The following is a 27,007-nucleotide window of genomic DNA, read 5'->3' as shown; positions in this document are numbered from 1 at the left end:
ACCTAGAATGTGAATTTATCTTTTTTCTCTATTTTTCTTTAGAGTCAGAACGAGTGTCTGAATAAATTTTAGCATTGATATTTGCACTTTCTGACAAGATTTTGTTGTATTGGAAAGTGTAAGTCAAAAAAATGGTTTAAAAAGTGTATCATATAACCTTCCTTCCATTTTCCGTCTAAAACTAACGAGATCTTATCATGTGTAACAATTCCATCATTTTGCTGATCAAAATAACGTTATAATTTGTAATGATGAATTTTTTTTTTTCACACTATAATTTTAGTTTAATAAAATATTAATATACTATCAAGGGTATTATTGTCATTTTGCAATAATTTAACGGTTGTCACAGAAGGGTGTTAACATTATAGTTTTTGCTAGTTCACGACGGTTTGATAATTGAGGGGTTGTATGGCGTTTTAGAACCTTTCTCAAATCAATGAATTAATTGAGGGGTTGTAAGACATTTTAGAACCTTTCTCAAATCAATGAATTTATTAGCTTTCTCCTCTGGCTCTTGGTTTGACATACAAAGTCATGCCCGGTCTGCATATGGGTGGGCGATTGAGTGGATATGCTCCTTTTTAATGTCACGATGATGTTAACCCCTACTTGGATCAAATTTCTCCGAAAAAACATAATGCAATCATAAAGAGAACAAACAAGTTCACAAGTATGAGGCACTTCAAGGGAAAATAAGCAGATGTACGATGATGCAATACTAGAAAACATAACAAAAATAAGCATCAGTATAGTAGATAATTATTTAATTAAATTATTTTATTCTTACCAATATTTTTACTTATCAAAAAAAATAAAACAGAGCAGATATTCTTGCACAGATTGACAATCAATGCAGGGACAACAACTACAAACTATGAATCTTGGAACAATTCCATAAAGACCTAAACAACAGCCTCACTTCTCTTAAAATGTTGTAATGTTTGGAATCCTAAATAATATTTTAAAAGTGCACACCATTTTAATCTGTGCAAGAATATTCCAAAAAAAGAGTGTACACCATTTTAATCTTTATTGGAAAAACTATACTTACGTGGAGTTAGGAATTCTAAATAATATTTTAAAAGTTTATTTTTTTACTTTAATTGAATTAAGCAAAAGAATTACAAATTCATATATTGAGAATTATAGACCACTTCAATTACCCAAAAATATATATATATATATAGATCACTTTGTTATTTATAACTCTTAACTCTACCCAAGCGTAATTTTTCCAATAATAAAATACCATTATCTGGTGATCGTGACTTGTGATAATTATATGAGCATCCAAGGGTGAATAAATAATAAAATACTACTGTAATACTAATAATATAATAAAGTAGAGTAAATGTGGTCAGATTTAGTATTTCTATTTTATTTTTAATTTGGGGGCAATGTGATTATGTTTTTCCTAGTGCATGGGGTTATTTAATTTAGTGGGTTCTTCTGCACCAATTTGATAGTAAAAGGGGTTTTGTAATTTTAACCCTTGAATATATATATCATTTTGTTGTTCTTTACAGCATGAAATTTTTACATGGCATTAATATGTTACACGTTCTTAGATCGCTTTTATTCTCATGATTGTTATTCATCTGGTGTGTCGTTCTTTGAGTATCTAAACTTGTCTTGATTTTTATTATTTCTTAAATGCTCCAGGAATTTTTTTAGTGGATTGATTAAAGGTCTTTTAAATTGCATGTCCACTTAATCTTATGCTTGAAGCAGAATACCTATTTATGGTTGGGTGACTAATGTCAAAACAAAAAAATTTCCCCAAGTCTTGCAATGTCTGATTCTAATTTGCCCTGAACAATTATGAGTTGAATTATTTGGGCATAGGGCCATTGTTTTCCTTGAAAATTGAGTATGATTAAAGATCCTACCCATTTTAATTGCTACAAAAAAAAAATGACATGTTACACTAATATTTATAATAGGAACAAGTATTAAATGTTATGCTGTGATAGAATTAAAAATGTTTTCAAATAAATTTTTTTATTGCATATTTTCCCTTCTTTTTAACCGCATTAAATTCACATTGTATTTTCTAGTTGCAATAATAAATAATTTAAGGAGTTAGGACGCAGCATTTTAATTTATATAACAAAAATTGGATGATAAGAAAACAAGACATTCAAAATTTTCTTCTACAGTTAAACATAATGTAGAAGAAAATTCAGAATTGCAAGATGTGTATAATTTATATAACAAAGTTTCGGTGACCAAAAAATAATACATTCGCAAAAAAAAAAAAAAAAATGGCTAGATTATGAAATTGGATAAAATTGAAAGGGATACATTGACGAGGAGTGAAACAAAAATCAAGAGTAATTTTAAAATGTCACCTCTTTCATCATAGCAAAGCTCTCAGTCAAAAGTCCTCTTTATTACTGCAGATCTTTGTCGCATATTCTGTATTTCTTTCAAATCTCCTTATGCTCATTTGCGGTCTATGTTATCATTCAAAACACAAATAATGAAAATGATAGACCTATATAATCTTATTGTGTAGTATTGTTTTGTTTGCCATAAAAGAAGAGAAAAAAGAAAAGTAATTGAAAGCATGTTTGTATGGTAAAAAACAAATATTGCAACTTTTTTTTTTTAAAAAATAATAACATGAAAACATGTTTGATAAAAAAAATATTGCAAGATTGAGAGAAAAAAATATATATTATTTTTTACTTTTTATTATGTCTACTTAACATACTTGAAACTTGAAACCTAAGGTCTCAAGTGAGTGAATAATCTGTTATAAAATATTATTTGGCCATTTGAAGTAATTGATGAACTTCTAATAAAATTGTAAAGATTAAATGTCTATGTCAAAAAAAAATGTTTAGCCCAACAAGCCAAAAAGAGTTGATAATTCATACAGATAATATCACTTACCTCCTTCAAAGTTAAGCATAATTAAAACAGTATCTCTAATTTTTCAAAAATTACAAAAATCTCCCCTCAATGTGACCAACAATAAATTCTGATGAAATCCTTGTTAAATGACTAAAATACTTTTATTTTATAAAATAAAAGTTAACAAAAATACAAAATGGCAAAACTACCCACATCTCCCCTAACACAACTTTCTTTCTTTTTTTCTTTTTTTCTTTTTTTTTTTTAAAAAAAAAAAAAATCTTTCTCTTCTCTCCCCAACATCGATCTATTCCACTCTCTCTATATATCATCACCTCCTCCACTGCACCTCTGCCCACTCCAACCACCATCCCAACACCCACCCACTGCCCACCACCACCAACTCCGAGATATTTCTCCTATTAGTCCGTCACCGGGGAGGCAGAGGGCAACCCGTGGCGTTGCAGTTGACGCCTGACCATGAACATGTGGTGTACTCAGTTCAGTTCCCACCACATGATCCCATCCCGTGCAGAGCCATCCGCATGCGATACTACAACTCCCAACTCCCTGTGTAACGCCCCACTCCACCACATGGTATGATATTGTCCGCTTTGGGCCTGAGTCCGCACGGTTTTGCTCTTGGGCTTCACCCCAAAAGGCCTCATACCAATTGGAGATGACACACTTACATATAAGCACTTCACATTTCCTTTACCCAGGCAATGTGTGTGATACCCCTGGATTTTCGAATGCGGGTTGGCCAGGCCCACTCCCGAATACCCGAGGATATCAAAACAAATTGATAATAAACGAACACAGAGTACAAAAGAATAAAGAAGAATAAATAAAATGCTGACAAGAAACTAAAATGATAATCTAATAATAAACCTCAGAATATATTTCCATTAATTAATAAACTTTTCTGATACAACTAATCCTCCAAAATACAACTCGGGAATCCATACTGTGTAGACTCCTAGAAAATACAAACAAAACAAATGACATCAATAACTATCTAAATCAGGAAACTGAATCATAAAGGAACTCCTATGTAACATCGGAAGAATGAAGTAGACTGATTCCCGCTCAGCACGAACAACCTCTACTCCTGACGAACACCTGAAAAATAATGGTGGGTCAGGTCCACAAATAAGTTCTACTCTACTACAGTTCAAGCAGAGATCCGATACACGTATACATCCTAATCAATCCAACAGTAACTAGTAGTCCGTATATATATATATATACACACTAAATGAACCTCACTAGACTATAGGGTTATCTCAACCTGAATAGTAGGCAACATGCAAAACGCACATATAGTGGGCATGAGTACCTAGACCTACCAGGGTACACAATTACACTATATCTAGCTACACATCCCTGGCGATATACGCACCCTAACCACTGATCCTGAAACTCAAACTCATATCATGGCACCATACTTATATATATATAATCTAGTAACCATCCTATTCAATATAAATTAATCCTCCATAAGTCATTCAACTTGTTCAGCTGACCTGACTTGAATATAAGTAGGACTTAACATTTTAGTTAATCCATTCCTTTATATAAAATAGGTAGGACTTAACTGATAAGTTAATCCGTCCCTAGAATGCCACCGTCCCATACCGGTGTATTAAACCACACAATCCAACAATTGATGTAACGATTAAGGAAATACATCAAACAATCCAGAAATAACTATGATAATATGATATCAAGTTATCACAAAATAAGAATGACTTATTATTTATTTAAGCTTCCTATATCTTATTTCCTACATAAACTGAATCTTATACATATTATGATATTTTATTATACCGTCAAATAAGTATTCTCCATATCCAATTCATCCTACACATTTAATCTCAATTGCTAAAACATATTAAAAGATTAAATCCATTTGTTTGTTTAAAACATTAAAATAGCAAGCATCATTATGATTGAATCTATTTAAATTTATTTAAACCCAAACCTAGTTCCTATTTAATGTTCAGGAATCCTACGCATGTTTCTACGTTCCATTATTCCACAGATATGAAAAATACATAATTTAAACATGTAAAAATTCACACCGGAAATCAAATCAAAATCATGCATTTATCAATTCATAACACAAGAACAGATATGAACCAATTTCATAAAACCTATGTTCGAATCCAATTAAACATGCATAATTATTTAATTTTATATATTTAATAAATCCTGGAATTTCCTAGGTATGTACAGAAACACGAATAAAAGGAAAAGAGATAGAAGAAGAACTTGTCTTAAACTTTCAGATCGAAAGTTAAACTTCTTCTTCCTTGATCTTCTCTCTACAGAGTTTTTTTTTCCTCCTTTCCTCCTAACTCTCTCTCTCTAGAATATATCACGTGAATATTTCTAACCCCCTTTTACAACCTATACCTATCTATTTATAGGCTAAATAAAATAACCCTAACCCTTTTCCCAATCCAAGTCAACTTAAAAAAATATATATATATATATATTAAAAAAGTAAATAAAATATGTTACGTATATAATTTATGTATATCTTTATTAAATAAATAAATTATACACATCCCGTTATTTATTAATGGATTATCCAATAACACTTAAGTTACCATAATATTATAAAATAACTTAAAACATAACACATATCAAATCTATGTATATTTTATTATTTAAATATAAAACATATACATCAGATTAAATATTACTACCCAAGTTACCATAAAAGTAATTAATAAATTACTTTCCCTTTTATATATATTAAAAAGGTAAGTAAAATATGTTACGAATATAATTTATGTATATGTTTATTAAATAAATAAATTATAACATTCCATTATTTATTAATGGATTATCCAATAATACTTAAGTTACCATAATATTATAAAGTAACTTAAAATATAACACGTATCAAATCTATGTATATTTTTATTATTTAAATATAAAACATATACATCAGATTAAATATTACTACCCAAGTTATCGTAAAAGTAATTAATAAATTACTTTCCCTTTTATATATATTAAAAAGGTAAGTAAAATATGTTAAGTATATAATTTATGTATATGTTTATTAAATAAATAAATTATAAACATTTCATTATTTATTAATGGATTATCCAATAATACTTAAGTTACCATGATATTATAAAGTAACTTAAAACATAACACGTATCAAATCTATATATATTTTTATTATTTAAATATAAAACATATATATCAGATTAAATATTACTACCTAAGTTATCATAAAAGTAATTAATAAATTACTTTCCTTTTTATATATGTATATAATATATATCTATATATATACATACACAACTATCCACGGGTAATAATCCATACACATCCAACCTCCTAACCAAGTGGTCCATGTGACCCAATTGATTGGCCTATTACCACTAACCATAATCATAAAAGAAAAATAAAATAAAATAATAAAAGAAAAGAAAATATTTAATTTATAATTAATCAAAATACCATTTAATCACGTAATTTAATTAAACAATTAACACATAGACAAATACAAATAATACATAGACACATAATCAAATAATCAAGTAATACCTAATTCAATTAAACACATAAGCAATTAGTCAAATAATCAATTAAATAATTAAAAATACAATTAAAATAAATACCGAGACTATTCTTTTAAAATTATGGGTATTAAAATGTGGGACTTGTGCACCCGTAGCTCGCCAGTGTGGTAGCCTGACAGTGTCTCTCGCACCCGCCCATGGCACACCCGCCCACAAGGTCATCACAATCCACCCCCCTTGGAGACCCGATGTCCCCGTTGGCACACTTTCGGCTGAGTCAGGCTCTGATATCATTTGTAACGCCCCACTCCACCACATGGTATGATATTGTCTACTTTGGGCTCACTCCACCACATGGTATGATATTGTCTGCTTTGGGCTCCCTCCACCACATGGTATGATATTGTCCACTTTGGGCCTGAGCCCGCATGGTTTTGTTCTTGGGCTTCACCCCAAAAGGCCTCATACCAATTGGAGATGACACACTTACATATAAGTACTTCACATTTCCTTTACCCAGGCAATGTGGGACTTGTGCACCCGTAACTCGCTAGTGTGGTAGCCTGACAGTGTCTCTCGCACCCGCCCACGACACACCCGCCCACAAGGTCATCACACCCTGTCTCTGTCAAGGATGATGATCTGAAGGCGCAACACTTGCAAAACCTGTAATACGAATCAACACTTGCAAATTTTGTAAGTTTTTGTTTCATCATGTAATTTTTCTCTTTTGGCTCTTATCAGAGACAAAAGATGGGATTCCGTGATCTATGATGCTAATTTCATGAAGACTACTTATGTAGTAGAGTTTCCTTAAATTTATTTATTTATTTTTAGAATCAGGTTTCTTTTATACTATCATTTTTTGAAAATAATTTTCCTTGTTTTTATTTATTTATTATTATTTTTAATTCTTCTTTTTAAAAAATTGAACCAAACACATCATAATAGTTTAATACTTTTGAAACTTGCCTAAACACTCTGAAAAGAAAGAAAAAGTACGCTCCAATCCGATGGCCCACTTATGTGTTGTTTTTTTCTTAATTCCAATTTTCAGCCGGTGCAGTTTGATAAAATTGAATTTAAGTATTGAAAATTTTAAAGACTGAATTTTAATTGTTGAAGTTTTTAAGTGGTAATTAAAAAATAAATATATTTTGATATTTTTTAAAATTTTCAGTGTTCAGTATAGTGATAAGTGATGTTCCAGTCACTTAAAATTTTACCCATTTTAAGTGGCGCTCACCGTTTTCAGGGTCTTCAAATTTCGTTATTAAACACATTTAATCCATTTAGAATTAAGTGCTGAATTAGATAATCAAACAACTAGTCACACAATTAGTCTAAAGAGATCCCGCTCTCAAGTTCCGCACCTGAATTTGCGATTTAGGAGCTAATTCGCACAAAATTCGCGAATTTGTTTTCCTATTTTCCTAATGAATCTCTCTATACAACTAAATTTGTTAGACTCTCAGTGATATGAAACACCTATATTACCATATTCGTATTTATTACTTACATTATTACTCAATATATACATTAATTGTGGCCTTGATATACTATCATATATATATATTGATTTGCTAGATAGCCCTGAATATATGACTTTCCCTTTCTTTCTTTTCTTCTTTTCTTTTTCTAGAAAAGCCTCATTCAATCCTTCTTAACAGATGGAGCGTGAGACTCAATCCTTCTTAATAGGCGTCGTTTTCAAGCTCCATGCGCTCTCTCTCAAATTCTTACTGCTTATGACATAATTCTGCCGCTCTCACGCTTCCACTTTCGAATTTGCTCTCGCTCCCGTTCGCATTTTATGTGACTTAGAAAAAAACAATGATTTTTATACTATTTCTAAAAAAGCGGTTTGGACCGGAAAAAAACAATTGGACCGCCCTATGACATTGAACCTCCGGTTTTACTATTATTTTTTTCAAGGTTAATATATAATATTCTGGAAAGAGTTTTCTTTGAACACTACTTCTTCAGAGTTTTTGTTTATAAAAGGTTGAACCAAACATGATTTTTATTGAGCGTTACTACAGTATGAGGCCTAGTCAGATCTGGTGCCCTATGAGGCCTAGTCAGATTTATTAGTGCAAAACAATTATGACCTAATTAAAGGACTTGAATAATTTTATTTTTTCTTCCAAATATTCCTGCACCAATACCGGTGATTATTCTATTTTTCTTTTTCTATTTTTCTCTAGAAAAGACCGGAAAATAATTGGACCGGGCCTATGACATTGAACCTAGGTCAATGGGCCTCGAGGACTTTCCAAAAATCAAGTTGACCTAAACCAGTATTATTTATTTATTTATTTATTTGCCCAATTTTAACGCCCTTCTCTCGCACAATCTATATAAAGTTGTTTTCTTTTCCTCTGTCTTTATGAATGTGCTTGAATGTTTATACACAACACAAAATTGCTCTCTTTTTCTCTCTTGTTTGGTTTTTATACTGCAGATTTTATTTGTTAAAGTATGCATAAAACTGTATGTTCAAATCCCATGGAGAAAACCACTTCAATATGTTGTGCTCAAAACGCAAGGTACAATCTTTTTACTTATGTATCTATGGATTTCTTTGCCTCTTTTATATATTTTATTTTTAAATCAAGAATTTTGTTACAAAAATTCAGCACTACCCTGTTATCTCACAGTTTTTTTTTAATTATTATTATTATTTTTTAATCTTTAATTGGAATAGTGAGAAGGATGATAAAGGAGGAGGGTTGTGTTTGGAGGATCGCATTAGTGGACTTCCTAATGATGTCATTGTTTCAATCTTGTCACTATTGACAATGAAAGAAGCTAGAAGAAGTAGTCTGCTTTCAAAGAGGTGGAGGTACATGTGGACTTACATTGCTGCTTTGAACTTTGATGCCTCACATATAATCCAAGCAATTCTACTGTCTGATAACCGTGAAAAGGAAGTTGAAGCAGAAAGGCCATTATATTTGAGTTGGGTTAATCAAGTCATGAAATCGCACAACGCTCCAACTATAGACGAATTCAGAGTTTATTTTGATCTTGATGTAACTTGTACATTTGATATTGACAATTGGCTTAACTTTGCAATTGAAAAGAAAGTTAAAAGTCTTGCCTTAGAATTCAAAGAAAGGTCTAGAATTCCTAGAGAAGAGAGAATGAATTACAATTTTCCCGACACAAATCACCTGCATTCAAAGTCTCTTGGGTTTACTAACTATATCTCCCTGACCAACCTCGTGTTGTCACACGTGAATGTAACTGGGCAAGTTCTCGAGTACATCTTAATTAACTGCCCATTTTTGGAACAATTGTCTGTGCACGAATCTAATAGCCTCGAAAATTTGAAAGTTCCTGATCTATCGGTCAAATTGAAGCGTTTGGAGATAACTGTATGCTTCAATGTGGAAAGTATTGAGATTTTTGCAATGAATCTCGTGTCATTTAAGTACTTTGGACCAAAAATAAACCCGCCATTTAAGAACGGCTAGGAGCCTATTGAAATGTATATTGGTGGTGCGTATATTGATGGTGAGTATTGGGAATATCTTGTTTATAACTCTTTGGAGATTTCAAGCAATCTTTCTCGGCTAAAGAGCCTGAGGTTCGAGTTCATCAGTATATGGGAAGTTAGCAAGTTTAACGAATTCATTTTATCTCCTCCCCTTAATTTTTATTTTATTCTTTTCTAACAAATCAATCTGTGCTTATTTACGTTTTCTTTGGTTTATTCAGAATCGTATTCAGTTTGCGAAGTTTCTTATATTTAATAAGATCAAGTTTCCTATATTTAATAAGCTCAAGGAACTGGAATTAAGAATTACTGTTGATGATAATGAAAGCCTTATGGTTTTTACTCCCATGATAGAGACATGTCCTTTCTTGTATAAATTTGTGTTCGAGGTAATAACTCTCATTTTACAAGCTGCATTTCTAAACTGCAAGGTTTATTGATTTCGTAATTGAATTCTCAAATGGTTATTACTTAACAAGCTGCATTTCTAAACTCCGAGGTTTATTGATTTCTTAATTGAATTTTCAACTGGAAATTTTCACTGAGTCTTGCAATGTTATGTAGTGATTCTAATTTGCTTTTGATTTGATGGTTGGTAATTTGGTTTTGATTTACTTGCATGTATAAAGCACGGTATGACTCCATTCCTCCTTGTTACAGCTTATATTGGTCAAGTGCAAACTGATAAGAAAATGGCGAAGTGTTAAAATTTGGCCCCATCAGCACCTCAAGGTGGTGGAAGTCATTGGGTTTACGGGGCATATTGTAACGACCCAAGCTGATGCCAAAATTATAAAAAAAAAAAAAAAAAAAAAAAAAAAAAAAAAAAAAAAAATTCGGCATAACCTCCCCTAAAAATGGTCCTTCAACAACCTATCCCAATACACAAAACACATAAAATACTCCTGCATCCCATTCATCCGTTCATTATACCTCAACATAGTTCCTCTCATGGTGGAACATCCACACACCAATTAATCTAAATTATCATAATTACAGTCCCAAAATACATGGTTGAGATTTAAAGTTCCTATCTTACAACGTTACATGATACAATTGCATGGAAATATATACTGTAATTCTATTAGTTTCATTTACATCAAACAAAAGATAAGTTCTTTCTTAAGTTACAAGGCCATGAATACTAACTTAGTTACATTTCCACAACTATGAATATACATAGAATGGTCAAAATACAAAATAGCAAACAACCTTCTAACAACTTTCAAGCTTGAGGTGGATTGTCGTCCACCGGTTTATTTTCAAGACCTGAAAAAAAATAATATAAATAGTAGGGTGAGCATAAAGCTCAGCAGGTGACACTTAAGACACACATCTTGAATCCTTGTGAATCCAAACAAAGTATAGGCCAATGGGAAATGGGGATCATACAATGTCAGGAAATAATACAGCATAACGATTTAATCTTAAGTATATCCAATGCAATGTAATGAGATGCAATGCATACTAGTGTCGCTCCCCATTTTCATAATCCAAAACATCATTTCTAAACTATTAATACAGCCCGCCCTTTGGTAGCCCCGCCACGACACGAGAGGAGGATTGGCTAGTATCCCTGACCCTTGGTAACCCCGCGGCGTCATTATGGGGCCCAACTAGCTCAACCACACTAGGGCGACTCCCTAGTCCCCTCTAGGCTATATTAACCTCCGGCCCGTTGGTAACCCCGCAGCGACCAGGTTTCACATAAAACCATTTCATCAAAAACACTTCCCTGAAATTCCCCATATTTATTTCAAGAACAATTTCCCCCATTTCATGCAAACCCAATGGTATATGCATGTATATATGTTCCATACATTCAATGTCATGGCATTTAAAATTCTACATCATAAAATTAAACATTCAACATGTTCAACATCTCCTAAGTAATTATTAGCACATTAAGATACAACAAAATACATTTAAGCATGCTTTACACATAAAACAACTCACATTCATACACATGAATTTCTCTAGACAACATTTAAAATAATCATTGATACAATTAACTTCTAATTAAGCATGATTGGCACAACAAAGGAGTATAACTCACAATGGAACAAGAAGGTAGTGGATTAAGGTGTCCCTACCTCAAATTTGCACAAAACCCTTAAAATGGGTCTTGAATTTTGAACTCCAAGGAGGGCACCAAATCTAGAATTGTTCGTATGGATGCGTAGAGCTCGTAGTGGGCTTCGTTTTGCCTCAAACGACACCTTAATCTGCCAAGAATTGAGGGAGAAATCAAGATTTGAAGTTGTAAAAGAAAAAGAAAAAAGAAAATACAGAGGCAGCGAGAGAGAGTGACTAAAGCTGGTCGAGAGAGAGCAGATTGAAAAATAAATGGGTCTGTAATGACCCTTATATCACAGGTGGGCCCCACAGTGGAAAAAGTCATTGTTTACTAATTATATATATATATTGATAAACATTACATTTTCCCCAACTTAAAAAGATTTCGTCCTCGAAATCAAAACATACCTGAGGAAGAAAACAATGCTGGGTACTTGGAGCGAACCTCCTGTTCAAGCTCCCAAGTAGCCTCCTCGACTCCGTGGTGTCTCCAAAGGACTTTCACCATTGGTATCGTCTTGTTCATTAACACCTTCTATTGTGTGTCAAGAATCTGAACTGGTCCTTCCTCGTAGGAAACATCCTCATCAATGTCTACATCAACCCAACTCAAAATGTGAGATGGATCTGGCTCGTACTTCCGTAACTTCGACACATGGAAAACATTGTGGACCCTGTCCAACTGTGGTGGCAAATCAAGTCTGTAGGCAACCTCTTCTACACGGTCCAAAATCTCAAATAGTCCAATGAATCGTGGCTATAACTTGCCACTTTTCCCAAATCTCATCAATCCTTTCCGTGGAGAAACTCGCAGAAAAACATGGTCTCCCACCTCAAAAGATAACGGCCGTCTCCGCTTATCCGCATAACTCTTCTGTCGACTCTGAGCTGTAAGTAACCTCTGTCTTATCAACTTAATCTTCTCAGTAGTCTCGAGTACTATGTCGGGTCCTAAGGCGGCTGTCTCGCCTACCTCAGTCCAAGAAACAGGAGACCTACAAGGTCTACCATACAACGCCTCAAATGGAGCCATCTGAATGCTCACCTGATAACTGTTGTTGTAGGCAAACTCAATAAGTGGAAGGTGATCTTCCCAACTACCACCCAAATCAAGCACACATGCCCGAAGCATATCCTTCAAAATCTAGATAGTATGCTCCGACTGACCGTAAGTCTGTAGATGGAATGCCGTACTCAAATGCAACGCTGAGCCAAACGCTGCTTGAAGTCCTTCCCAGAACTTTGAACAATGGTTACAGGAACTCCATGTAACCTTACAATCTCCTTCACATAAAGAATACCAAGCTTTTCTGCATCATCTGTTGCCTTAATAGGCAAAAAGTGAGTCGTCTTGGTCAATCTGTCAATGATGACCCATACGGCCTCATTGCCCCTCCGTGACCTTGGAAGACCTGTCACAAAATCCATAGCGATATGTTCCCATTTCCACTGTGCTACAGGCAATGGTTGCAATAAACCGGCTGGTCTCTGATACTCGGCCTTCACCTGCTGACAGGTAAGGCATCTAGCTACAAACTGTGTAACATCTTTCTTCATCTTGTTCCACCAATACTGGCGTCTCAAATTATAATACATCTTGGTACCACTTGGATGAACTGTAAAGCGGGAAGTGTGAAACTCCCGTAAGACATCCTCACGACAACCTGTGGAAACTACCAACAAACCCTTAAACCGTAGACCCCCATCTGCATACAAGGCCCAATCTTTCACTGTATCACCATTAGAGATCAAAGCATGAATGGCATCTAAATCAAGGTCCTGTCTCTGTGACTCAATCACTCGTACAACAAGAGTAGGCTGAGCCACAAGACTAAACAAGAATGCCGGCTCACTGTCAATATCGTCATCAAAACAACACAATCCCATCTCTGCCAAATCCTTAAGCATCTTCCACTTTCAAATAGCTAAACAGGCCAGAGTTCCATGAGATTTTCGGCTTAAGGCATCTGCTACCACATTTGCCTTACCCGGATGATACTGCAAGTCAAAATTGTAATCTTCCAAGTACTCAACCCATCGTCTCTGCCTGTTGTTCAAGTCCCTGTAATAACCCTAGTTTTCAAAAGGATAAGATTGGAATTTAAATTTGTTTATATGTGTCAAATTATTTATTGAATAGTGGTTTATTTTGTTTTACTTAAATGAATTATTTTTTTTATTGTTTGTGTTTGTTTGAATTAATTAATTTATTTAAATTTGATTTTTTTTGCTTTTCCGTAGTTACATTAATTGTGTTTATGGACTTAGTGTTTAAGGACTTAATTGGCATTATTTGAATTAGTTGCATTTATTACATTAGTGGATTTAACTTGTGTGAAGGTGTGTCCTTAAGTGTTTTTGTAATTTTTCTTTATTATTATTATTTTTTATATATAATTGGGTAATTAAGTTAAATAAGTGTTTTTATTACGTTATTTATTTACAGTCTTTTGGAAGTCAAGTATGTAAGTGTCGTAGATGACAACTGTGGTTTTGTTTCTATGGGCCGACTGGGATTGGAATTAGGGCTTAGTCTTTAATTGGATATGGACAAGGGTTACAGTAATAAGCTTATAAATATAAGCATTACAATGGTTTAGGGTTTTAGAGACGTGAGCATAATGGTGGTAAAACGGAGAGAGTTACAGAGGGAATTACAGAGAGAGATAAAGGGAGAAAGTCTAGGGTTTTGCCTTAGGCTAGGGCTGAACCAAGGAGGATGAGGAGTAGAGGTTGGCTTGTGGGTAAAACCAAGAGCAACAGAGGTGGAACAATCGTCGAAGATTTCATCGAAAAATTCAGAGATGGTTAAGGCAAGTTCTTTCCTTTCTCTCTCCCGTTGCTTGTGTTCTGTGCATCCTTAGACTGTCTCTAGGGTTTTAATTGATCATTAGTTAATTTATACATGCTTGTTATATGCTAAATCAGATGTCTGTATATGTGGAAATAATCTGTTTTAGTTCTTGTACCTCTGGGTTCTAGTTTGGAGTGGAAGCATGTTTAATCGGTTAAGGTTTAAATACTGTATTTGAATTGAACTATTGTGAACAAGGCATAAGGTTGTTTTTGAATGTTTCTAGGACTCTTAAGACCAGATTTAAGAAGCAACAGAGGGGTAGGAAAGGGTCGGAGATGGAACAGATCGTCAGAGACGGCGAAGGAACAAATTGGGGCTCTCAAAGAGGAGAGAGCCGGCTCTCCCATGGAGAGAGCCGGCTCTAGGCAAGGAGAGCCGGCTCCCCCTTGTGGGAGAGCCGGCTCTAGGCAAAGTGGAGCCTGCTCCACTTATTTTGGGAGCAGGCTCTTTCTTTTTGTGCGTACACTGAAGCAGTTGCGCCTTATTTGGTCCAACTGTGGGTTTTTTGAACAATGTCTGGGCTACTGTGATGATTTTTAAACACTAATTCATGGAGTATTAAAGCCCTAAGATGCATTAATTTTTTTTTATGCTAATGTTTTAAACAGTGGGAAAATCTAAAGTAAGTCGCAGGCTGTTTAAGGACTTAACGGACCTGAAGGATTTAATTGTGCAACTATGTCTAGGAATTAAAAAGGGTTGGAACATGGATTCCAAACAATATTACCATGTTATATTAGAGCCTCACATAATAAATTATTGTCTTAGTACTATTGGATTTAACAGTAAGAGGGAAAGTGCAGCGGTGCAGGCTGTTAATGGAAGGAACGAATTTAATTGCCTAGTTTAATTTTAGTAATTTAACGGAGTATATTTATATTTAAAAATATTATTTTGGGGGCATGCTAGGATCATTTAATTAACAAGTTTGATCTAGGCATATCCTGGATGTTAATTGTTGAAATACTAAATACTTTTCTAGAATGCATGGACTTAAGCTGGTAATCTTAATTGCGGTAATATTAAGCATGTCACTGCAATTACTTGGATTAGGGTTTGGACTTAAATTACTGAACTAGTACTTAGGTTCTGTCAATCTAATTGGATGTTGGCCCGGAATTAATTGAAGAATTAAATATATATTTTCTGTCAATTTCATGGATGAATGCTGGAATTTAACTTGACGAATTAGTAAACTTTGTCTCGTTTGATTACATGGATGGATTCTGGATTTGTAGTTGATAACTTGTTTAAATTCTGTGTTTATCAACTATATGGATAATGTGGACTTTATTTGATGTACTGCTTATAATGTTGCATCATTTACGGATCATTTGCATATATGCATCGGTATGAGACGGTGGCATACGGAGGGATGGATTAGGTCACAACGCTAATTCCTACCCATTCATACATACGGAATGGATTAACTAAAAACAGTTAAATCCTACATGGTTTCATATCCTGTCAACTAAAACAGTTGAACGACATACTGGATGGTTGTTTATATTTCTGCGTTAGGATGGATAGGGTTTTAACTAAAACGTTCAAATCCTGATTATATGTTGTGTCTTGACCAATGAACTATTGACCGGCACAACATTGTATTTGGAAGGAACTTATATATAATTGGAGTAGGGATTTAATTAAAACATTTAAATCCTAATTTTATGTCGTGTCATAGCAATGAATCAGTTGAGCGGCACTACATTGGTTTGGATGGGAATTTATATATATAAATTATGGTACCGCGATTTGAGCTTGAGTCTCATAGTCGACGGTTAGGGTGCGTATATGCAGTAGGATGCGTAGCTGGCTATGTTGGTTGAGGTATACCCTGTTAGGCTTAGGTAGTCATGCCCACTTAGGTGTGTATTGCATGTTACCTTCTATTCAGGTTAAGACCCTCAGCATAGTTAGTGAGAGTCCTGTAGTGTGGATATATATTTATCTATTACGGACTATATAGATATGATTGAGATGTCTAGGATGTATCTGCGTATCGGGTCTCTGTTTGAATTGTAGTTAGGATAGAACTTATTCGTGGGCCTGGCCCACTATTATTTTTCAGGTAACGGACGGTTTCAGGTCGTAGAGCTTGTTCGTGCTGAGCAGAGACGACTACTCATTCTACCGACGATGTAGGAGGTTCTCCATGGTTTAGCAGTGGACTTCTTTTTAGTTGTTCGCTTTCCAGTATTGGGTTTTGATTAGGGGTCCACCCGATGGATTCCCGAGTTGTATTATAATTGGAGAAGTTGGATGTAACAAACTAGTTCTTATTTATCAGATTTATTCTGAAGTTTTCAATAAAGGATTTTCATTTAGTTTCTTTCCAGCGAATTTTATTTACTTATGTTTATCTTAATTATATTCTGTGTTCGATTATTTCTAATTTGTTTGATATCCTCGGGTAGTCGGGCGTGGGCCTGGCCAACCCGCATCCGAAAATCCGGGGTATCACAGTTGGTATCAGAGCACTCCAGGTTCTTGTGTCCTTAAGAGTGTTTTCGTTATAAGACTTCCGCGGTGCGTCTCTTCAAAATTTAGAGCCATGTTAGGATTCGTTGTACTCTCGTTACGGATCGTTAGGAGGAATTGATGTCAATTGAATTCTATAGATACAGAGTGGTTGACCCGAGAAGAAGGATGGGGTTCAAGGCGAAAGCAATACGGACCCAAAGGAGTAACGAAAAAGATTGTCGAGTTCTTTGCCAGAAGTAGAACTTAGGATCGAAGGTTAAGTTCCAAGGTTGGCATTACTTAGAAAGTATATGCCAAGGAAGGATTAAGGTGTCGGTGTTAAGTCACCGCTTATCGGGACCAACACAACTTCAGCTGTTCTCAAAAAGGAGGTAAGCGTAGAGTAGGATTCTGAAAAGGGTCCTACGGAAGGAAATTTCAGTGTCTCCAAGAAAGGGGATATTAAAGCTTGAGGATAAAGGATCACATGAGGGTGCTCTCATTCACCAGTAGTATAGTGAATGGTACTAGTGGAGTTGGTGTGAACCAATCTACATATAGTTAAAGTTTCGTATCATCTCTCCGGGAGTTATTTGCAAAGTACTCTTTAGGAGTTTGGGAATCGGATGGAGTTCTTACCAGAACAAAGACGTGATTTTATATCACATTCCGGAGAATATGGGGATTAGGTTGTGATATTCTAAGTTGCTTTGTAAAGCCACGATAGACGGTTTATATTCCGCATATTAGGAGGATGAGGGTTAAGCATTTGGATATTTGTTTAAGCAAACGATTGTGCAGTTAAGCTACGGTTAATGGATAAGTTTCAAGGTTGGATAATTACCAACGAAACTATGGAATGAACTTTTGCGAACTTGAGTTCAAAGGAGGTTTTCTTCTCTGGAATGGAATATGTCTTAAGTGGAATTATATTTTGGTTGTTTTGTGTATTGTATGTACTATATGTTTCATCTTTAATTGTTATGTGTTTCAGTTTTGTTATTACGTGTTTCATTTTATTAATTAGTCTGGATTGGGATTATGGATTGGTTGGGAACACAAGTATGTGATCCACCAACTATTATATTGATGACATGGATAATAGCGCTATGTACGCTAGGATTATGGTCATAGGATTGGGTAGAAATACAAACTTCTAGCCAATCTAATGGATCTGGATATGCATCAATATGGTATGCTAGTTAGGATGGGATAGTTAAACTATCAAAATGAGTCAAATAATCAAAAAGGATCAGTTTGATATGCTCAATGCTAGGTGGGGATTCGTTTTTACAACGCTATAATAATGGTGGTTGTTAGTGTCTTGGGGATTCGTGAGGTTGTGGTAGGTAAAGATCACTGTAATGCCACTATGGTTCAGACGGAGGATTTTGTACTGGTAGGTACTTATTAGAATGACGCTGAGAGAGGATAGTGGGCTGATAAAATCTTTAGCAGTCTATTCGTAATCAAGACATTATTTTACGAGGGTGTCATTTGGAGGAGTTGCTGGTGTTACACTTGGAATAGGAACCAAAGTTTTTACACTGTATAAAAAAAGTGGAAATTTTTTTTTTTTTTTTTTTTTTTTTAGGGTTATCTTTCGCAACAATTAGCTGTTGCTCCGACATTGATGACTATATGGAGGATGTGAAAGGTTTCAAATTCAATTGAAACGATACAAGGAGTTAACTTGACACTTACCCATAATAGAGAAGTAAGGTGTGTTAAGGATAGGAAGGTGAGACTGAACACCTATATAAGGAAGCGGTGCACGGTGTGTGTGAAAAGTCATAATGAGTTGACCTTTGATAAATGGAATTACTGGTTAATTTTATTATCGGTAAGTTTATCACTAACTAGTGATGCATAGATACAGTTTTTGGTTTAGCTTTTGACAATGCTTCGATGTAAGCAATGGGTGCATACGGAAGCTGGTGGTACCAGACCAGTTGGTACTTTCTATAGACAAACGGGAAGGAGGATATAAGGATTGAGATTCACATCTCTTAGTTCTTTATTCATCCCGGTGCATCATAAAATGCTTCATGGTATGAAACAGTTGTTTGGCGGATTGGCAAGCAGAGGGACGTGGTGATTTAGATACCATTTCTCATATGATCGCAATGGACCCTTCGAGATTACGAGACCCTTGTAGACATTTTCTATGTTCAACTAATAGACCCTTTTCACGGATTTGGATTCGGATTTGGTTAGGATGGTGGTTCGTTTCTTTATTAAGTCAGCTAAATTCTGGTTTATTGGGAACTGGTGGGTCATCAGTTCGTATGAATAGAGGGGATTACAAGACAACTTAGATGCCTCAATGTGATGATTCACATTTTGCATTAAGTTCTGTCCGGTTGAAGGGAATAGGGAATTGGACGTTTTCAAGAACCGCTAAGAGATTGTGATTCTTTGTTGAGTTCGCAGTTGAAGTTTAGCCTGTATAATAGTGACACTGGCTTTTATCACAGAAATAAGGAAGTCAACTGCAAATGTTGGGGTTGATCTTCGTGGAGGTGTTACTTTACTCCACTCGAGCTTAAGGTGCTGATGGGGGTTTAGTGGTTTGTGCTAGTGCTATCAAAATGGGTTGCGATTTAAAATCGGCACTTCTTTTCAATGCACTCGGATGATTATAAGGTACATCAGGATATCAAATGTCTGGTTAAGTGAATCGGATAATGTTAGATATATAAAAATTTGTCTATCTGGATGGGTTGGTTTTAGATTATGTTATACGTTTGATATGTCGGCTCGGACTATGGGTAATTTAGTTCTTTGTTCAGTTTCAATTTGGTATATGATTAAATTAAGGCATGGTTGATTTGCTAAAGTTTAACTAAATAGACTTAAGGTGGCATGGTTTATTTGCCAAAGGCATGGTTAAATTGTCGACATGGTTGATTTGTCAAGTATAATAAATATTACTTAAGGCGGCATGGGTGATTTGCCACAAACATGGTTGATTTGCAACGGTTTAACACAATATACGAAAAAGGGGGCATGGTTTATTTGCCAAAGTATAAATAATTATACTAAAGGAGGCATGGGTTAGTTGCCAAGGTATGACTTAATCTATTCGTACTGATCGAGCGGAGTCCACACGAGAACGGAAATGAATTTTAAAAGGAATATTTCAGGGTTTCGTGAATTCCGAGGACGGAATTCCTTTTATTAGGGGGGAAGAATGTAATAACCCTAGTTTTCAAAAGCATAAGTTTGGAATTTAAATTTGTTTCTATGTGTCAAATTGTTTATTGAATAGTGGTTTATTTTGTTTTACTTAAATGAATTATTATTTTTATTGTTTGTGTTTGTTTGAATTAATTAATTTATTTAAATTTGATTTTTTTTTTGCTTTTCCGTAGTTACATTAATTGTGTTTATGGACTTAGTGTTTAAGGACTTAATTGGCATTATTTGAATTAGTTGCATTTATTACATTAGTGGATTTAACTTGTGTGAAGGTGTTTCCTTAAGTGTTTTTGTAATTTTTCTTTATTATTATTATTTTTTTATATAATTGGGTAATTAAGTTAAATAAGTGTTTTTATTACGTTATTTATTTACAGTCTTTTGGAAGTCAAGTATGTAAGTGCCGTAGATGACAACTGTGGTTTTGTTTCTATGGGTCGACTGGGATTGGAATTAGGGCTTAGTCTTTAATTGGATATGGACTAGGGTTACGGTAATAAGCTTATAAATATAAGCATTATAGTGGTTTAGGGTTTTAGAGACGTGAGCATAATGGTGGTAAAACGGAGAGAGTTACAGAGGGAATTACAGAGAGAGATAAAGGGAGAAAGTCTAGGGTTTTGCCTTAGGCTAGGGCTGAACCAAGGAGGATGAGGAGCAGAGGTTGGCTTGTGGGTAAAACCAAGAGCAACAGAGGTGGAACAGTCGTCGGAGATTTCATCGAAAAATTCAGAGACGGTTAAGGCAAGTTCTTTCCTTTCTCTCTCCCGTTGCCTGTGTTCTGTGCATCCTTAGACTGTCTCTAAGGTTTTAATTGATCATTAGTTAATTTATACATGCTTGTTATATGCTAAATTAGATGTCTGTATATGTGGAAGTAATCTATTTTAGTTCTTGTACCTCTGGGTTCTAGTTTGGAGTGGAAGCATGTTTAATCGGTTAAGGTTTAAATACTGTATTTGAATTGAACTATTGTGAACAAGGCATAGGGTTGTTTTTGAATGTTTCTAGGACTCTTAAGACCAGATTTAAGAAGCAACAGAGGGGTAGGAAAGGGTCGAAGATGGAACAGATAGTCTAAGACGGCGAAGGAACAAACTGGGGCTCTCAAAAGGGAGAGAACCGACTCTCCCATGGAGAAAGCCGGCTCTAGGCAAGGAGAGCCGGCTCCCCCTTGTGGGAGAGCCGGCTCTAGGCAAAGTGGAGCCTGCTCCACTTATTTTGGGAGCAGGCTCTTTCTTTTTGTGCGTACACTGAAGCAGTTGCGCCTTGTTTGGTCCAACTGTGGGTTTTTTTGAACAATGTCTGGGCTACTGTGATGATTTTTAAACACTAATTCATGGAGTATTAAAGCCCTAAGATGCATTAATTTGTTTTATGCTAATGTTTTAAACAGTAGGAAAATCTAAAGTAAGTCGCAGGCTGTTTAAGGACTTAACGGACCGGAAGGATTTAATTGTGCAACTATGTCTAGGAATTAAAAAGGGTTGGAACATGGATTCCAAACAATATTACCATGTTATATTAGAGCCTCACATAATAAATTATTGTCTTAGTACTATTGGATTTAACAGTAAGAGGGAAAGTGCAGCGGTGCAGGCTGTTAATGGAAGGAACGAATTTAATTGCCTAGTTTAATTTCAGTAATTTAACGAAGTATATTTATATTTAAAAATCTTATTCTGGGGGCATGCTAGGATCATTTAATTAACAAGTTTGATCTAGGCATATCCTGGATGTTAATTGTTGAAATACTAAATATTTTTCTGGAATGCATGGACTTAAGCTGGTAATCTTAATTGCAGTAATATTAAGCATGTCGCTGCAATTACTTGGAATAGGGTTTGGACTTAAATTGCTGAACTAGTACTTAGGTTCTGTTAATCTAATTGGATGTTGGCCTGGAATTAATTGAAGAATTAAATATATATTTTCTGTCAATTTCATGGATGAATGCTGGAATTTAACTTGACGAATTAGTAAACTTTGTCTCGTTTGATTACATGGATGGATTCTGGATTTGTAGTTGATAACTTGTTTAAATTCTGTGTTTATCAACTATATGGATAATGTAGACTTTATTTGATGTACTGCTTATAATATTGCATCATTTACGGATCATTTGAATATATGCACCGGTATGGGACGGTGGCATACGGAGGGATGGATTAGGTCACAACGCTAATTCCTACCCATTCATACATACGGAATGGATTAACTAAAAACAGTTAAATCCTACATGGTTTCATGTCCTGTCAACTAAAACAGTTGAACGACATTCTGGATGGTTGTTTATATTTCTGCGTTAGGATTGATAGGGTTTTAACTAAAACGTTTAAATCCTGATTATATGTTGTGTCTTGACCAATGAACTATTGACCGGCACAACATTGTATTTGGAAGGAACTTATATATAATTGGAGTAGGGATTTAATTAAAACATTTAAATCCTAATTTTATGTCGTGTCATGGCAATGAATCAGTTGAGCGGCACTACATTGGTTTGGATGGGAATTTATATATATAAATTATGGTACCGCGATTTGAGCTTGAGTCTCATAGTCGACGGTTAGGGTGTGTATATGCAGTAGGATGCGTAGCTGGCTATGTTGGTTGAGGTATACCCTGTTAGGCTTAGGTAGTCATGCCCACTCAGGTGCGTATTGCATGTTACCTTCTATTCAGGTTGAGACCCTCAGCATAGTTAGTGAGAGTCCTGTAGTGTGGATATATATTTATCTATTACGGACTATATAGATATGATTGAGATGTCTAGGATGTATCTGCGTATCGGGTCTCTATTTGGATTGTAGTTAGGATAGAACTTGTTCGTGGGCCTGACCCACTATTATTTTTCAGGTAACGGACGGTTTCAGGTCGTAAAGCTTGTTCGTGCTGAGCAGAGACGACTACTCATTCTACCGACGATATAGGAGGTTCTCCATGGTTTAGCAGTGGACTTCTTTTTAGTTGTTCGCTTTCCAGTATTGGGTTTTGATTAGGGGTCCACCAGATGGATTCCCGAGTTGTATTATAAAATCATGAATAGGGTAGTTGTACTCGTGAGTCTTCAACTGCCGAGACCCATAAGCCACTATTCTACCATCCTGCATCAACACACACCCTAAACCATCACGTGAAGCATCACAGTAGATCACATAACCCAAGCCACGCTCAGGTATCACCAACACTGGAGCCGTAGTCAACCTTGTCTTCAATTCCTGAAAGGATGACTCACAAGCTTCATTCCATGCAAACTTAATCCCCTTCCGGGTCAAACGGGTCATAGGCGCTGCTAAGCGAGAAAAATCATTCACAAATCTTCGGTAGTAACCCGCTAAACCTAGAAAACTCCGAATCTCAAAAACATTCTTGGGTTGTTCCCAATTCAAAACTGCTTCAACCTTTAATGGATCCACTGACACTCCACTTTCTGAAACAACATGCCCCAAAAATTTCACCTCCTGTAGCCAAAACTCACATTTCTCATATTTGGCATACAATCGATGCTCCCGCAAAATCTGTAAAACAATACTTAAATAGACCTCGTGCTCCTCCTGAGATCGTGAATACACAAGAATGTCATCCACGAAAACTACCACAAACTGGTCCAAGTAATCGTGAAAGACGAGGTTCATTAAGTCCATGAATGCCAATGGTGCATTAGTCAAGCCAAAAGGCATAACAAGGAACTCATAGTGTCCATACCGTGTACAGAATGCTGTCTTCGGGATATCCTCATCCCCAACCCGCAACTGATAATAGCCAAACCTCAAGTTAATCTTCGAAAAACAACTGGCTCCTCTCAACTGATCAAATAAATCATCTATCCTTGGTAAATGATACTTATTCTTGATGGTGGCACGATTCAACTTCCGGTAATCAATGCACAACCTCAAAGAACCATTTTTCTTCTTAACAAACAAGACCGGTGCGCCCCATGGTGACACACTCGGTCGGATGAAACCCTTCATCCTCAAATCATCAAGCTGCCTTTTTAATTATTCCAATTCAACTGGTGCCATACGATACTGTGCCATAGAAATCGGCGCGGTACCTGGCATTAACTCAATAGAGAACTCTACTTCTCGGTGTGGAGGCAACTCTGTCAAATCCTCCGAAAACATATCTAGAAAATCATGAACAACTGCAAGATAATCTTCTTTTACAACTTCATCATCTTCGGCTATAAGGCTAGCCAAAAAGTAATCACCACGACTCCGTCCACGAATTCCGTAAAACGATGAAATGTGGGAATCACTCCGATCTCCCACGAAAAAGAAACAATCTCCCTCAGGAGTACAAACTGTAACCCTTCCTCTGTAACAGTCGATCGTGGCATGAAAGAAAGCTAACCAATCCATCCCGAGAATGACATCAAAGCTAGTCATCTCCAGGAGGATAAAGTCAAACACAAAAGTCTGCCCGGCTATCACAATGGAATAGTCCTTCACGACTCGGCTCAAAGACACTGAAACTCCAACTGGCGTATCAACATACAACGCCCGATCCATAAAACTGACCTCTAAACCCGATGCAAATGCAAATGATGATGAAATGAAAGAATGAGATGCACCAGAATTAAACAAAATACGGGCCCAAGAAACAAACACTGGAAATATACCTCGGAGAACTGAAGATCCAGGAGATGCATCAGTCAGTGTAAGGGCAAAGACACGCCCCTACGGTGCCTGTGCCTGTGAACTACTAATCTGAACACCAGACTGTTGTGCCGACACAGTAGGAGTATCCCTCCTAGCTGGTCGTGAACCCTGAGAAGACAAGGCAGGCTGTGGTGGTGGCGGTGGTCTGAAACCTGATTGAACTGTAGCCGACTGTAACGGCCTCTGCCGTGACCCTCTGCCACTAGCGGTGCCTGCTCCCTGACTCGGACAGTCCCGAATCAAATGGCCCTGCTGGCCACACCCATAACAAGCTTTCGGAGATGAAGAAATTGAAGTCAATCTCATGGGATAATTGGACTTGTAATGTCCAAGCTGCTGGCACTGAAAGCAAACAACTGCACTCCTATCAGACCCAGCTGGCAAAGGAGTGGTAGGAGCAGATCGTGCAGACTGCTGCCCCTGAAACTGAAATGAACCACTCTTATTCTTCTTCCAAGAGGATCCTCTGAAAATGGCCCTGTACCCCTCTTTTGCTTCAACTGCTCTCTTCTTGCATCCTTTTCTTTATTATCAGCCTCCAGCATCAAAGCCCTTTCCACTGCTTCAGAATAAACCTTAATGAACTGTGCCGTGATCAACGGCCTCATCTGATCAGTAAGACCAGAAACAAACTTCCGAGTCTTGTTAACTTCATCTCTCACCATTTCTGGAGCAAAGCGAGAAAGTGAAGTGAACTTGTTCTCATATTCCGCCACTAACATGTTCCCTTGAAAAAGGTTATGAAACTGGTCTTGTAACTCCCATATTTTGGAAAGCGGAAGTACTTTTCATACAACAATTCCTTGAACTTATCCCAACTCATTTCCTCCACATTGTACCGGCTCGTAACCGACTTCCACCATAATTTGGCATCCTTAGCAAACTTATAAGTAGCTAGGATGATCTTCAAATGATCCTTCGTCACATCCATTGAAATCAATTGAGTTTCAACTTGCTCCATGTAGTCATCTGCTATCATTGGATCCGCACCGCCCTCAAACATAACCGGCATCAGCTGAGAAAACCCCCTTAATAATCTTGAGACGCTTTTGAGCTGACATCTCCTCAACTTGAACTGTAGGTTGTGGTGCCGACCGCGACTGAGCAGCAATCGTTGCCCTCACGGCATTTTGCAATAAACGATTCAACTCCAGTGCCACAGAACCTTCACCCACTTCTACGGGTGCTTCAACATTATCCCTCCTTATGGGGACAACTCTCGAGGGAATCAAGTCCCTAAGAAGTGTGTCCTCATCATTTAGCTCCTCTGGATTGGAGTTGGAGCTCTCACCAACATCACCTCTAGTCGGCCTGGAGCCAACTTCCCTTTGTTCCTCACGCCGTGACATCGTGCTACAAAACGAGAAAACGGTTCAATGACATTACACTAAAGTCCACTATAGACGACTCAACGTGAAATGATGTCGTAATGACACTTAGCATGCAAAACCATGAAAGAAACATTTTACCATAGACATTTAAGCACGTAAGCACATAAGCAGTTAAGCATGCTTGTTCAAGTAATAAGCAAGTAGCAAATAGTCAATACACAATGAAATCAACATCCCACGCAATCCTATGTAGGCCTCTACCCGTCGTCCTAATGGTTTTCAAACCATGGACTCTAATACCAAATTTGTAATGACCCAAGCTGATGCCAAAAATAAATAAATAAAAATTCAGCATAACCTCCCCTAAAAATGATTCTTCAACAACCTGTCCTAATACACAAAACACATAATATACTCCAGCATCCCATTCATCCGTTCATTATACGTCAACATAGTTCCTCTCATGGTGGAATATCCACACACCAATTAATCTAAATTATCATAAT

This window comes from Cornus florida, unplaced genomic scaffold, assembly GCF_030987335.1.
Source record: "Cornus florida cultivar Cherokee Brave unplaced genomic scaffold, ASM3098733v1 CherokeeBrave_3.0.0_Hap2_Chr04, whole genome shotgun sequence".
In the NCBI taxonomy this organism is placed as follows: Eukaryota; Viridiplantae; Streptophyta; class Magnoliopsida; order Cornales; family Cornaceae; genus Cornus; species Cornus florida.
This window is presented reverse-complemented; position numbering follows the sequence as displayed.